The following is a 12,546-nucleotide window of genomic DNA, read 5'->3' on the forward strand; positions in this document are numbered from 1 at the left end:
TAATTTAAAGAATGATGATATCTTAATGCTGAAAGTCGCTTATTTAAATTTAAATAGTTAACAAGGAAGTCAAATTGATTATACTGTTGTTTAATATTGTTTATAACAAATCATTTAATTAAAAAAGGCATATCTATTAACCAGATAAAAATGTACAACTGTCCTACTGGATTACTTTTCCCAACTTGTTACTCATTCATTGGGGGACAGCAAGAGGAAGGAAATGGATTTCTAGAGAATAGATGCTACAATTACAGGTTCTAGGGTACCTTATAGATGAAACTCCCACTACTAAATAACTCATGAGCCCCTGTGATTGAGCTTCCCAATTACCATCAGTCACTGTTTACAATTAGCTCTTTGTTTTTTTTGGGGGGGGGTTGTATTTTTTTTTTAGGTTTTTGCAAGACAATGGATTTAAGTGACTTGCACAAGGATATGCAGGTAATCATTGTCCCTGAGGTTGGATTTGAACTCAAGTCCTCCTGACTCCAGGACTGGTGCTCTATTCACTGTACCACCTAGCTGCCCCTTACAATTATTTGCTAAAATAGCCTAGCCAGTTTGTGAACTGTGTTCCAGGTACTTTTCTAAACTCCGAAGAGTCAGAGAAGAAAAAACCAAAATATCACATCTAAAGGAAATCACATACTAAAGGGAGCAATAATATGCAACTAATTACATACATGAAAGATATATATATATATATATACATATATTTATATGTGTATATATAGTAGTAGGATTCAAATAAATTAACAACCAGCTCACAAAACTCAACATAAAATTAGGTATCAGTTCTGCCAAACCAGTGCAAACCGGCTAAATATTACCACTGCATCAGTACACACACACACACACACACACACACACACACACACACACACACACAGACACAATATAATTGAAAGATAATCTGAGAAGGAAATAACTACCACTAGGGAATGAGACTGGGGAAGACTTCCTGTTGATTTAAGCTAAATCCTGAAGGAAAATAGGAAATTTAGAATTTGGAAGGGAAAAGAGAGAACACAGAAGACAGTTAATGAAGAGCTGTAATCAGGAGATGGTGTATTGTGGGTCAGGAAGAGTAAAAAGGACAGTAGAGTTAATCTGTAAATACATGGAGGGGAGTATAATGTAGGAAAAATGGAAAGGTAGAAAGGACCCAGTTTGTGAAGGGTTTTAAATTTCAAATGGGATTTTATATTTCATTCTGGGGGTAAGAGGGAGATGCTGGGGTTCACTGAGCAGAGTATGCTTCTCTGTATTCATGTTCATTCCAAATATGTTTTTCTGATAACGGATGGATGCAGTGTACCTTACTGAAGCTTTACTTCAAAACTATATGTCTTATGGTAGGAAGGGTGCAAGCAGCAAAGCTCTCCTCCACAAGAGTAGTTTCCTCTTTTGGTCAGCTTCTTCCTTTCAACATGGACTCACCCAAACTGCTCAGTTTGTCAGAAGTTTATTATATAAAACCCTGAAAAGGTATTTTATTCAGTTTTTAGACACTGAATGTGATTGCTCCCTTTAATTCTTTCAGGGAAAGGTGCCAGCATTTCTTAAAGGAGCCATAGTTTTAGCACCTTGTTAACACATTAATAAATCATTACCTCTGATCTCTTTGTTTTCCATATAAAGAAGCTATGGATGAAGGGAAGGAAAACCAAATCTCACCTCCTTTACAAGTGATATTTTTTTGATTTGTATTTAAGGTTTTTCAGTTTGAGTTGGGGTTCTTTTATTCTTCATAAGATCATAAAATAAGCTGGAAGAAGCCTTCTAAAGGATCTGTTTCAATATATTCATGTCACAATTGAGGAAACTGACAGTCAGAGAGTATATAACTAATTGCCCCCATGATCAGAAAGATTATATATAGTGCAGCCAATGTTCGGACCCAAGACTTGTGACTCCAAATTCATCAGTCTTTATATCATGCCACAAATAGAATTAGGAGATCTATTGCAAAACCTTAATTCTACAGACAGCTCCCAAGGAGAGAAGTGATTTGCCCATGGTACAAAGCTAGAAACTGACAGAGTTGCACTTCTAACCTTCAACTCCACAACTGGTATCTTTCCAGTTCTGTACATCTGTTCTCACCTCTGAACCATGAAGCACCATTCTTGGTCCACATTTTTGAAGTCTACTTGCTTTACAGAGGTCAGAGATAGGAAAAAAATGCTTTCTAAGTTGTTTCATATATTCCCCATCTAAATATTCACTGTATTAATATACCAATGGTAGTACCTTAATCAGTGTAATTTCAGTGACCTCAAGAAGCCTAGCCCTACCCCATCTCCTTCCACTCTTGAAATTCCAGAATTACCAATGTGAGAGACTTGTTATTTAGCTAAGATATTTCTTCCCTTGAAGTTATCCCTGAGCAAAGTTCACACTCTAACACTCTAAACTATTAGCAGTCCCTCAGTGTGAATGAAGACTCCGAGAGGAATAATTTGATAAGAGAATGAGAATACAGACAAAAAGAACATCCAATGATGGGGAAGGGAGTCCCTCTGAGAAAGAGCACAGAAAAGGGTAGACTGGGGGACTCAAAGTTTTACTTTTTGAAGTATGAGTGCCCACTAGAATATTAAATTCAATTTAAGACATTTATTAAATGCCAGCTTTGTGCAAAGATCTGTAATGTTAAGATAAAAACAATACTCTTCCACAAAGATTTTACAACTTCATTTAGAGGATATTTCATGTCTACAACTAAATAGGATAGAAGGAAAACTATAAGAGCAAAGTGTCTTGAGAAATTTAGAAGGGAAAGATCACTTCCATCTAAAAAGTGGTTAACCAACCTCTATTTAAAGACTGAGTAATAAGGATCTCACTACTATGAAGGCTAGTATACTACTAGAAAAGCCATTCTCTTTGGAGACAATGAAAATATTTTCTTAACATTCAATATAAATCTTCTTTCAACTCTAAATTCAACAATTGTGGTTAAAATTCCAATATCTCTCTCTAAGGAAAATTTTCATATAATCATTTTTTTTTGCTTTAACATGGTACAATTGGATAGAGTTATGGACTTGGAGATCAGGGAGATCTGGATTCAAATCCTACCTCTATGACTAGCTCTGGAATTGTAATGAAGTTACTTAGTCCCTCTGGACCTCCCATAAAATAGGGCTAATAATTATAGGATAAATGTTCTTAACCTAGGGGCCATAAACCTAGGTTTAAAAAAATTTGAAATTATATTTCAGTTATAATTCATTTCCTTTGTAATCTTATGTGTTTTATTTTATTCATTTTAAGGTGATCCCTGAGAAGGGGTCATAGGTCTTACTAACTGTCAAAGGGGTAAATAATACACACAAAAAGAACTCCTTGTATGTCCAGAGCTTTGTAAACTTTATAATGATTATTATCATCATTGTCATTATTATTTATTATTATTATATCATAATTATCATTATTATTATGTATAAAACATCACAGCAACTATCAAAACAAACTTTAACAATTCTTCTCTTTGAAGTGATGATAGCAGGGAGTTTTCTCAATTTGATGAGATTAAGGATTTATCTCAAAGGATAATTGAGGATGATAAAGTAAGGTTAAGTCCTTCCTCACTCTCCACTCCCAATTCTACTTCACCCCCTTCACCCTCACTAAAGTGAGTCAGGGCTTCAATCTGCTTTGGACCCAGTCTCCTAGTGAGTAGTCTTACTAAGTATTGTTCTCTAGGGGCCATTTTGTTCTCCCTTTCATCCTTCCTCATGCTCCTACAGAGAGACTAATAGGGCCCTTGTAAAATCAAAGACCAAACAAACCTAAATCATATGAAGGCATCACCTCCAGTCTGTAAATTTAAATCTGGTGTCAGCAGTGACAAATGGCAGGAATCTAACAGAGAAGTAGAATGAAGAGCCAGGAGCTCCTATTTCTGAACTATATTTATTCCTATAGATGCAGCTATAAATAATCTGTACATTTAGAGCTATAAAAAGCCCACATGTATTATACAAGCAAGTATGCTTCTCACATCACCTCTTTCTCTTGACATAAAAGGGGCCTGTGCTTCATTAAGAAATGAAAAAAATAAAAATCAAATTAAACAGCAAGCTTTGCTATTCCACACCTTGAATCAAGCTCTCTTTGAAAGTAAGAACTGCTTCTCTGGACTAGTATCTTTTCATTAGAACATTAATATATCCCATAGTCCATGCAGTAAAGCCTCTGATTCTTCCAAATACATACTAGCACAAGAAACTAGAAACATACAATGGCTAACATTTCTATTGTGTTTTAACATTTGCAAAGCACATTACCTCCATTAATTCATTTGATCCTGATTTTGACATTTTATATGCAATTTCCTTGTGAAAAAGAATCATAGAACTAGAAGAGAGTTTAGAGATTATCCAATCCAACACAAGTTTAGAAATTGAGAAGATAAGAGACTGAAATGAAAGTACTGGATTTGGGATCAGAAAACCTGGGATAGCATTTCAGTTCTATCAGTTAATTGCTGTATGATGTTAGAAAAACATCTCTCTATACTGCAAACCTCATCTTACTCCTTCATAAAATTAATGTAGATAGTATAATCCCTAAAGTTCTTTCCATCTTAGAAGTTCTATGAAAAATTCTATGTGCAAGTACTTTAAAAAAGATAAAAGTGTTATGCAAATACAACCCATATAGGTATAGATGTGTGGTACAGTGGATAAGTGCCTCTCATAGATTCAGGAAGACTCATCTTCTGAGTTCAAATCTGGCATCAGATACTAGCTATGTAAGCCTGGGTAGATCATTTAAATCTGTTTACCTCAGTTTCCTCAACTATAAAATGAACTGGAGAAGGAAATAGCAAACCATTCTAGTATCTTTGCCAAGAAAATCCCAAATGAGGTCATGAAAAGTTGGACATGACTAAAATGACCAAACAACAACAAAACTTGGAAGATTCTTATCTTAAATCCCATTCTCACTGATGGCTTGAGTTTTCAGAACTAATCTAGCTACATTTCTCTCTGGAGAGATATTCTGGAGGTTCCTATAAAAGGTGAGGAGTAATTCTAATGCTACTAACCCAAGCTCAGAGGGAGCTTGTATGTTCCAAATCACTTGTGATAACAGAAATACAAATGAAAGCAACTCCAAGGTTCCGTCTCAAACCCATCAGATTGGCAATGACAAAGAGGGGAGGTGAAAATTAAGAGAGGGCCTTTGGAACACAGGAGTACTGGTATACTGTTGGAAGGGCTGTGAATTGGTTTGGTCATTCTAGAAAGTCACTTGAAACTATATCCAAGGTAATTTGTGCCTTTAATGTGACTTAGTAACAGCACTAATAGATTATCAGTTCTAGTCTTAGTTCTGGCATCACCCTAGACAATTCATTTTACCTTTCTGAGCTTCATTCAACTGATTTCATCCATTAAAAAAAAGGAACTTTTAGTTAAATAATCTGTTCCAGCTCAGAAATTCTATATCTTATATTCAAAACACATTTCACTGAAACTATCTGTAGATTAAGACAACTGTTGGTGCTAATATTAAAAAAAAAAAAAAGCTTGCCTGTTCTTATTCCATTCAGGCTGGTTGGTTGGTTCTTGTCCTTTTATCAAAGAAGACCAAAATGACATCACTATGTTTGAGACAAATGATAGTGTGTCCAACCTTGGTTGATCAGACCAATGTGACCAATATGAGGTTGGGCACAAATAGTCCATGTGAATATCTGGGGTTTTTGCTCTACCATATGGTAGACTTATGGATGTCATGTTTCCTTTGAGCTGCTTCAATTCTGCCTTTCTCACAGAATGCTGTACCCTCACTGATGCAGGCATGCCATGCTGGGTGGTCATGTGCCAGTGTCTCCCCATATTGCATAATCAATTCTAAAGTTCTTAAGAGACACCTTCAGGGTGTCCTGGTATCATTTCTTCTGACCCCCTTGTGAGTTTTTGCCCTGTATGAGTTCTCCATAAAATAGTTTTTTTGGCAAGTGTACATCTGACATTCTAACAACATGATAAATTCATTGTTGTTTCACTCTCTATAGTAATGTTGGAATACTAGGTAATTTAGCTCAAGAAAGGACCCAGCATCTGGTATCTTCTCTTGCCAAGTGATCTTCAGAATCTTCCTAAGACAATTTAAATGGAAGTGATTCAGTTTCCTGACATGGTGCTGGTAGACTGTCCGGGTTTCACAGGCATACAGCAATGAGGTCAACACAACTCTGTAGACCTTCAGTTTAGTAGTCAGTCTAATACCTCTTCTCCCCGAGACTTTCAGAATCTCCCAAATACTGAGCTAGCTCTGTCAAAATTCAGGCAGATACTAAGACACAGGCATAAATTAATGTTTGGTGATAGCATAATGTACCACAGATGTTGAGAAAGAACATCTGATATTTATTTAAACTTTATGTCAAGTCCTACAGGAGTTGTTCCTTAGGAAGCTGCAAATAATAGTCAAACAAATATTATCCCTCTATCCTAGTTACAATAAGAATGAATTGGGCTTTAGAAAAAGGGAAATGAAAATGGAATAAAAACTACTTTTGTCTTTGAATTTTTAAATTTACGTTCTATAGCTGGGGATAAGCAGAGAAAAGAAAAGCTCACTGGCATCCACTATCATTCCTTCTATAGGAAAGCAGAGAATTTGAATTATCAGTGGTGGATAGGCCATGTTCCTAACATAAGGACTTGTTTGTTTGTTTGTTCCTTTTAATTTTTTGTTATTCTGAAGTTGACAGACACTAACAAGCATGAACATTTCAATTTACAAATAAGAGAAAAGGTGAATTGCATATGAAACTCTGAATCTCCCCTATTTTCAGCTTCATTTTTTAAAAAGTATATATAACAAATTCAATGTGCTACTTTCACAGCTATCCTACCAGTCTATGCTTTTCTCTGAACCACTTTCTAGTCTTTTCTGTGCTCGCCTTAAAATACTTCATTGAACTCTTTTCTTTCCTTTTTTCTTCTTCTTTTACTAGCCTTATTTCCCTCCTATTTTTAAAATCCTCCCTTGGGGGAAAAATCATAGTTAAACACAATAAACCTAAATATTGACCCTTTCTGAAATATAGACCTTATTCTGCACCTCTACACCATCACTTCTCTATTATGAGGATAGAAATATGATGTATCATTAATATTCTGGAGTAATGACTAATCTCTGCATTAGTAAGAGTTCTTAAGTTTTTTAAAGTTGTTTTCTTTATAGTGGTGTAGCCATTGTATCATTGTATGAATTATTCTCCCAGTTCTGCTCACTTTATTCTGAATCTCTTCATACAAATCTCCTGAGGATTCTGTAAAACAGGATCTTTCTTCATTTCTTTTAATGAACTAATATTTTATTACAATCATTTACCATAGTTTTTAGCTATTCTCCCCCTCCCCAACTGATAGAAATCCCTTTGGTTTCCACTTTTTTGTAACAAATGTTTTTTCATAAGCATGGGTTTTTTTTCTCTCTTTCTTTTATCTCTTTGGGGTATCACCTAGTTGTGGTATTGCTGAGTCAAAACATAGGCATGATTTACCTTAAATATAGTTCTAAGTAGCTTTCCACAATGACCAAACCAATTCACAGTCCTTTCTACAGTGCACCAGTACTCTTGTCTCACAATCCCCTCTCCAAATCTTCACCTCCCCTCTTTGTCATCATTGCTAGTTTATTGGGTGTGAAATGAAACCTCAGAGTTGTTTTCATTTGTATTTCTCCTATTACAAGTGACTTGGAGTATTTTATCATATAGTTGTTGACAACTTGCTTTTCTTCTTTTGAGAATTTCTACTCATACTCTGACTCTCTAAAGGGGAATGACATATATTTGAATCAGTCCTTTATACATCTTGGATATCAGAAATTTAACAGAGATAGTTGCTTCAATGTCTGTTTCTCTTATAATTTTATTTATAAAAAAAATCTTTTCAATCTTATGTAATCAATACTGCCCATAAAATCTCCTGTGATTGTCTTTATCCTATTTTTGTATCAAGAACTCTTTCCTAATCCATGGTTGTAAACATATATCCTTCTTTTTCTACTAATTGTATGATGTCACCTGTTATAGAGGTCATATATAGTAGTTGGAAATATATCCTTTCTTTTTCTTCTAATTGTATGATATTACCTGCTATATAGAGGTCATTTATATATTTGAGCTTTATATGATATCAGATGTTGGTCTAAACCCAGTTTCAACTCTACTTTTTCCCAGTTTTTAACAACTTTTTTTAAAATATTGAGTCCTCACCTCAGTCTTTGAGTTAATCAAATGTTATACTTCTATGTTCCAATGTTTCTGGGTTTACTAAAAACCATTTCATACCAGTTAGAGAAAGCAAATTATTAAATTTTCAGTGTGAACACTTATACTTTAGTAATTAGCAAAGTATAACTCAGGGTTTGATTTATTTTTGTGTTGATATTGTCTACACTTAAAAGAATGATGGAAAAGAGATTAATAAAATGTTAATAAGGTAGGATCCAGTTTTCCGGTACATTCCTACTTCTATATCTTGTGGGTCTAATCTCTTCCACTGAGCAAATTTTATTAGTTAGAGACCTGATACTTTGAGGTTCCATTCCTTCTGACTTTTAAAAATCAGTTCCCTTAAGATTCTTCATCTTTTATTCTTCTAAATGAATTTTGAACTTATAGCAAAAACTGGACTCATTCTTTCCAAATGAGGAAGACTACATCTTCCCCACCAGGGATCTAGTGTTGCTCCTGAAGGATTGAGATATTTCTTTCTCTATTATAGAATCAAGTCCTAACTCTGATATAGGTGGTCAAATTCCACTTAACCAATTAAAATCAATTATCTTTTGCAGAATCATGTACTACAAAGCCATAAATATAGAAATGCAAGCATTTTACTACCCTTTAACATCTGGGTGATCACCTTGTTCCCTTGAGATAATGGGCTCAGAATTAATGTACTTTCTACAGAATATTGGTGCTATCAATTTTCAGTACAAATGTGCTAAAGTCCATGGATGAGTCCAGATCTCAGCTTTTGCTGGTCTTGATCCTGGAAGTCATTCCTTAGTTACTAAACAAGCTGACCAAAACACCAATATGGTTTTCACTCCTGGAGCTGATGGCTTGTACTCTTGATTTGATAAAAATCACAAGGTTGTAGTCATTTCTAATAGCTATCACAGAAAGGCAGAAAGAATAGATGTAACAGTGATAGAAGTACCATCAGGGCCACGCATTCTTGGCTTCATTATGACTCTGAGGGAGAAAAGGTCTGAGATTCCTCTTCCACCTGGAGATTTTCAGAAACTTATCCTCCTTCTTCAGTGCCAGCAAGTCAGAAAAGAACCAAGCCAAAAGATTGTTCCTGCCTTTTTTAATATATCTCATTCCTGGCTCCATAAGCTATCCTCTTTACCCTGGGTTAGCAATTAGAGCAGGTCTGTGACTGTTCTCACAAAGGAGTAAGGCACATCCATTACAAATATATTTTTAAATGATCATCATCATCATCATGATAACAATAACTGACATTTACATAATACTTAATATGTGCCAGACACTTCCTAATAATTTTTCAATGATTATTTCATTCATATCAATCCACTTTTCTGAAAGGAAACTGATTTCTTGACCTCTTCTGTATAGATTACACCAGATCTTGCATGAAATTATTATTTTATCTAATTCTGTGGTAGTTTCTCATTCTTTTATAGTTTGATAGTATATGCTTTATAATTTTCCTGTTATTTCAAAATTTTGATTTTGTTTTGATAATACTTTCTGTCTCATGGAGTTATTGATTGATGTTTAATTCATTCTAATTTCCAAGGAATCTATTAACTGGTAAAGTTTTCTACCTTCTCTTCTAAGGTATTTATTTTCTTTCTAATTCTTTCCTCCAGAATTCTTATTTCACTTATAATTTAATCTTTTACTTTTTTGTTTCTTTTAGTCCTTGTCATAAGTCATTTCTTTCCTTTGAATTCATTATGAAGTTATTTCCTTCTTCTGGGTTTACCTCTTGGATGCCTCTAGACCTATAATAGTTCTTCATAATTTGGGGTGTCTTTTTCTATTTATATATTTACAATCTTAGTTCCTGATTTGAGACTAGGTGTCAGGGCCAGGTTCTACCATTTGCCACAATTTTGACCAGGTTGATCAGTCCCTGTTTGATTCAACCTCAATTTGGGGGACTTCTAATACTAAATTCTATCCTTCCTACTGTCTGTAATACTCAGAGCACTAGCAAGTTTCAGGTTGTCCCAAAATCATAATCCTAAGGTTTTTCATTGCATCCATGAGGTATACTGTATGATCAGGGAAGAATAGTACCTCTGATGTGGGAGCTGCCAAGCCTTCTCAGGGCTGCTTTTTACCTTTGGTGCCTACCTGATCCACCTAACTCTCCCCTGTGACTCCAAAAAGCTACACTATGCACAGCAACACACCCCAGTAAACGATTTTAGTAGATTAAACCAGGTTAAGGGTAACCAAAGGGGTCTCAAAACCATCAGCAAGCTAGTACTTACCCCAAGGATTTGAAGACAGCCTCCTCTAATGGCCATGAAGGCAGCTGAAGCAGGCCCTGTAGATTTAGAGTTTGGTTAGACATTGAAAATGCCAAATGTATTCCGAATTTTGTGGTGACAGGCAAGTGAGGAAGCAGCAGGTGCTTATACTCTGGGAGCTAAATCATAACCCTGAGAACAGGTAGACTAGGTCCTAGGATCATCTTCTCACTAGAAGCAGTTGTGGGATTTGGGTGTCTGAGCAGTCTTTTAAGGATTACATTGCTCACCTCCTGGTGTGAGGAAGGGGATAGAAAAGGTACTCTAAAAATTTCCTGTTTACCCAACCCTCATGTGTTTAGAACAGCAGGTGAAGATTCTAACTTGTGGTCAAAACACACAAAAAAATACAAAAACTTTTATGAAGAAGATTCTATTCACCATTGGTAAATGGAATGTGCACACACTTAGAGACAACACAAAATTTGGTAGACCTAAAAGACAAATAACTTTTGTTGCAAGAGAATTCAACAGGTATAACATCCAAATAACAACCCTGAATGAAAGGAGACTGGTAAATGAAGGCCAACTCACTGAAATCAGAGCTGGATACACATTTTTCTGTAGTGACCCCAGAGAAGGGGAACACTGTGAAGATTTTTAGGTTTTACAATCAAAATTAGTCAATAAGCATGTTTATCTACCAAAAGGAGTGAGCTATAGGTTCATGGCAATGTGATTGCCACTTGTCATACCACCATCATCAGTGCCAATGCTGCCACCATGTAGAACTCTCATAATGTCAAAGTAATATTTTATGAAGACTTGAAGACCCTTATCATCAATGTGCAAAAGGCAGACAAATTTATAATCCTAGATCATGTAAATGCTAGAATAGGTTTGGACTACCAGACATGACAGGAAGTCCTTGAGAGATAGAAACTGCAACAATGGTCACCTACTACTGAAGTAATCCAAAGGTAAGCATCTAAAATTTCCTGGATGTACCCTCATAGCAAACATTGGCATTTAATAGACTATGTGACTGTAAGAAGAGAGACAGGGTATAAGAGCTACAAAGGCAATGTGTGACACAAAGTGCTGAACTGATTTTAGGCTTATCCTCTCCATGCTAAATATTTGTATTCTACAAAAGTGATGGCCCCAAGGCAAAATGACCAGCAGAAGAGTTAATATCAACAAATTAAAGTATTTCTCTGAGCAGGAACAGTTTGTTGCTAACTTGGAGGGAAAGTTGAGCCAACACACAACTGGCAATAGTTTAACAGAAAAGGAATGGGCACTTTCAGAGATTTAGTGTATATCTTTGCATTTATTCATCTGGGTCAGAGCACTCACAAACATCAAGACAGGTTTAACAAAAATGATGGGAAAATTCAGAAACTGATAAATGAAAAATGAGAACTCCACAGGATTTGCCATAAGATAATTCATTGAGCCTTAGGAAGGCAACATTTAATTCCCTTAGTAAGAAGGCAAATGAAATTCAGTTTTATGCTGATAATAACAATTCAAAGCACTTTTATGATGTTCTGAAGGTTATTTATGGGCCAAAGACTTATGACACATCTCAATTTCTCAGTGCTGATAGAACCATATTGATTAGTGATAAGAAAATGATTCTATAGAAATAGACTGAACACTTTCACAATGTTATCAATAGACCATCATCAATCAATGCTGAATTCATTGTCCATTTCCCTGGGGTTGAAATAAATCCCTCCCTAAATGAAATTTCAGCTGAAAAAGAGGTTTTTGAATGCTACTATACTCCTTTTGTGTGTCAAAATACCTGATACTGATTCTATTACAACTGAGATTTATAGGGTGGGGGGCTCTATTGTTTATATAAAAGTTGACTGAAATTTTCCAGGTTATATGGCAAGAAAAGATAATCCCCAGGAGTTTAATGACTCCATTATCCATCCCTATATAGGTAAAGGGAATATAGCGTCCTATGACAATCATGGGGCAGGGGGGAGTCTCTCTCTTAGTCATTACTGGAAAGATACAGAATCCTTCTTAATA

At 35.4% G+C, this 12,546-nt stretch overlaps 1 pseudogene; it reads left to right on the top strand.

Moving 5' to 3' along the window:
* The first annotated feature begins 1,306 nt into the window (after positions 1-1,306).
* Positions 1,307-12,546, top strand: part of LOC141487831 (uncharacterized) — a 179,341-nt pseudogene continuing 168,101 nt past the window's right edge.

The sequence above is a fragment of the Macrotis lagotis genome, chromosome 1 (assembly GCF_037893015.1).
Source record: "Macrotis lagotis isolate mMagLag1 chromosome 1, bilby.v1.9.chrom.fasta, whole genome shotgun sequence".
In the NCBI taxonomy this organism is placed as follows: Eukaryota; Metazoa; Chordata; class Mammalia; order Peramelemorphia; family Peramelidae; genus Macrotis; species Macrotis lagotis.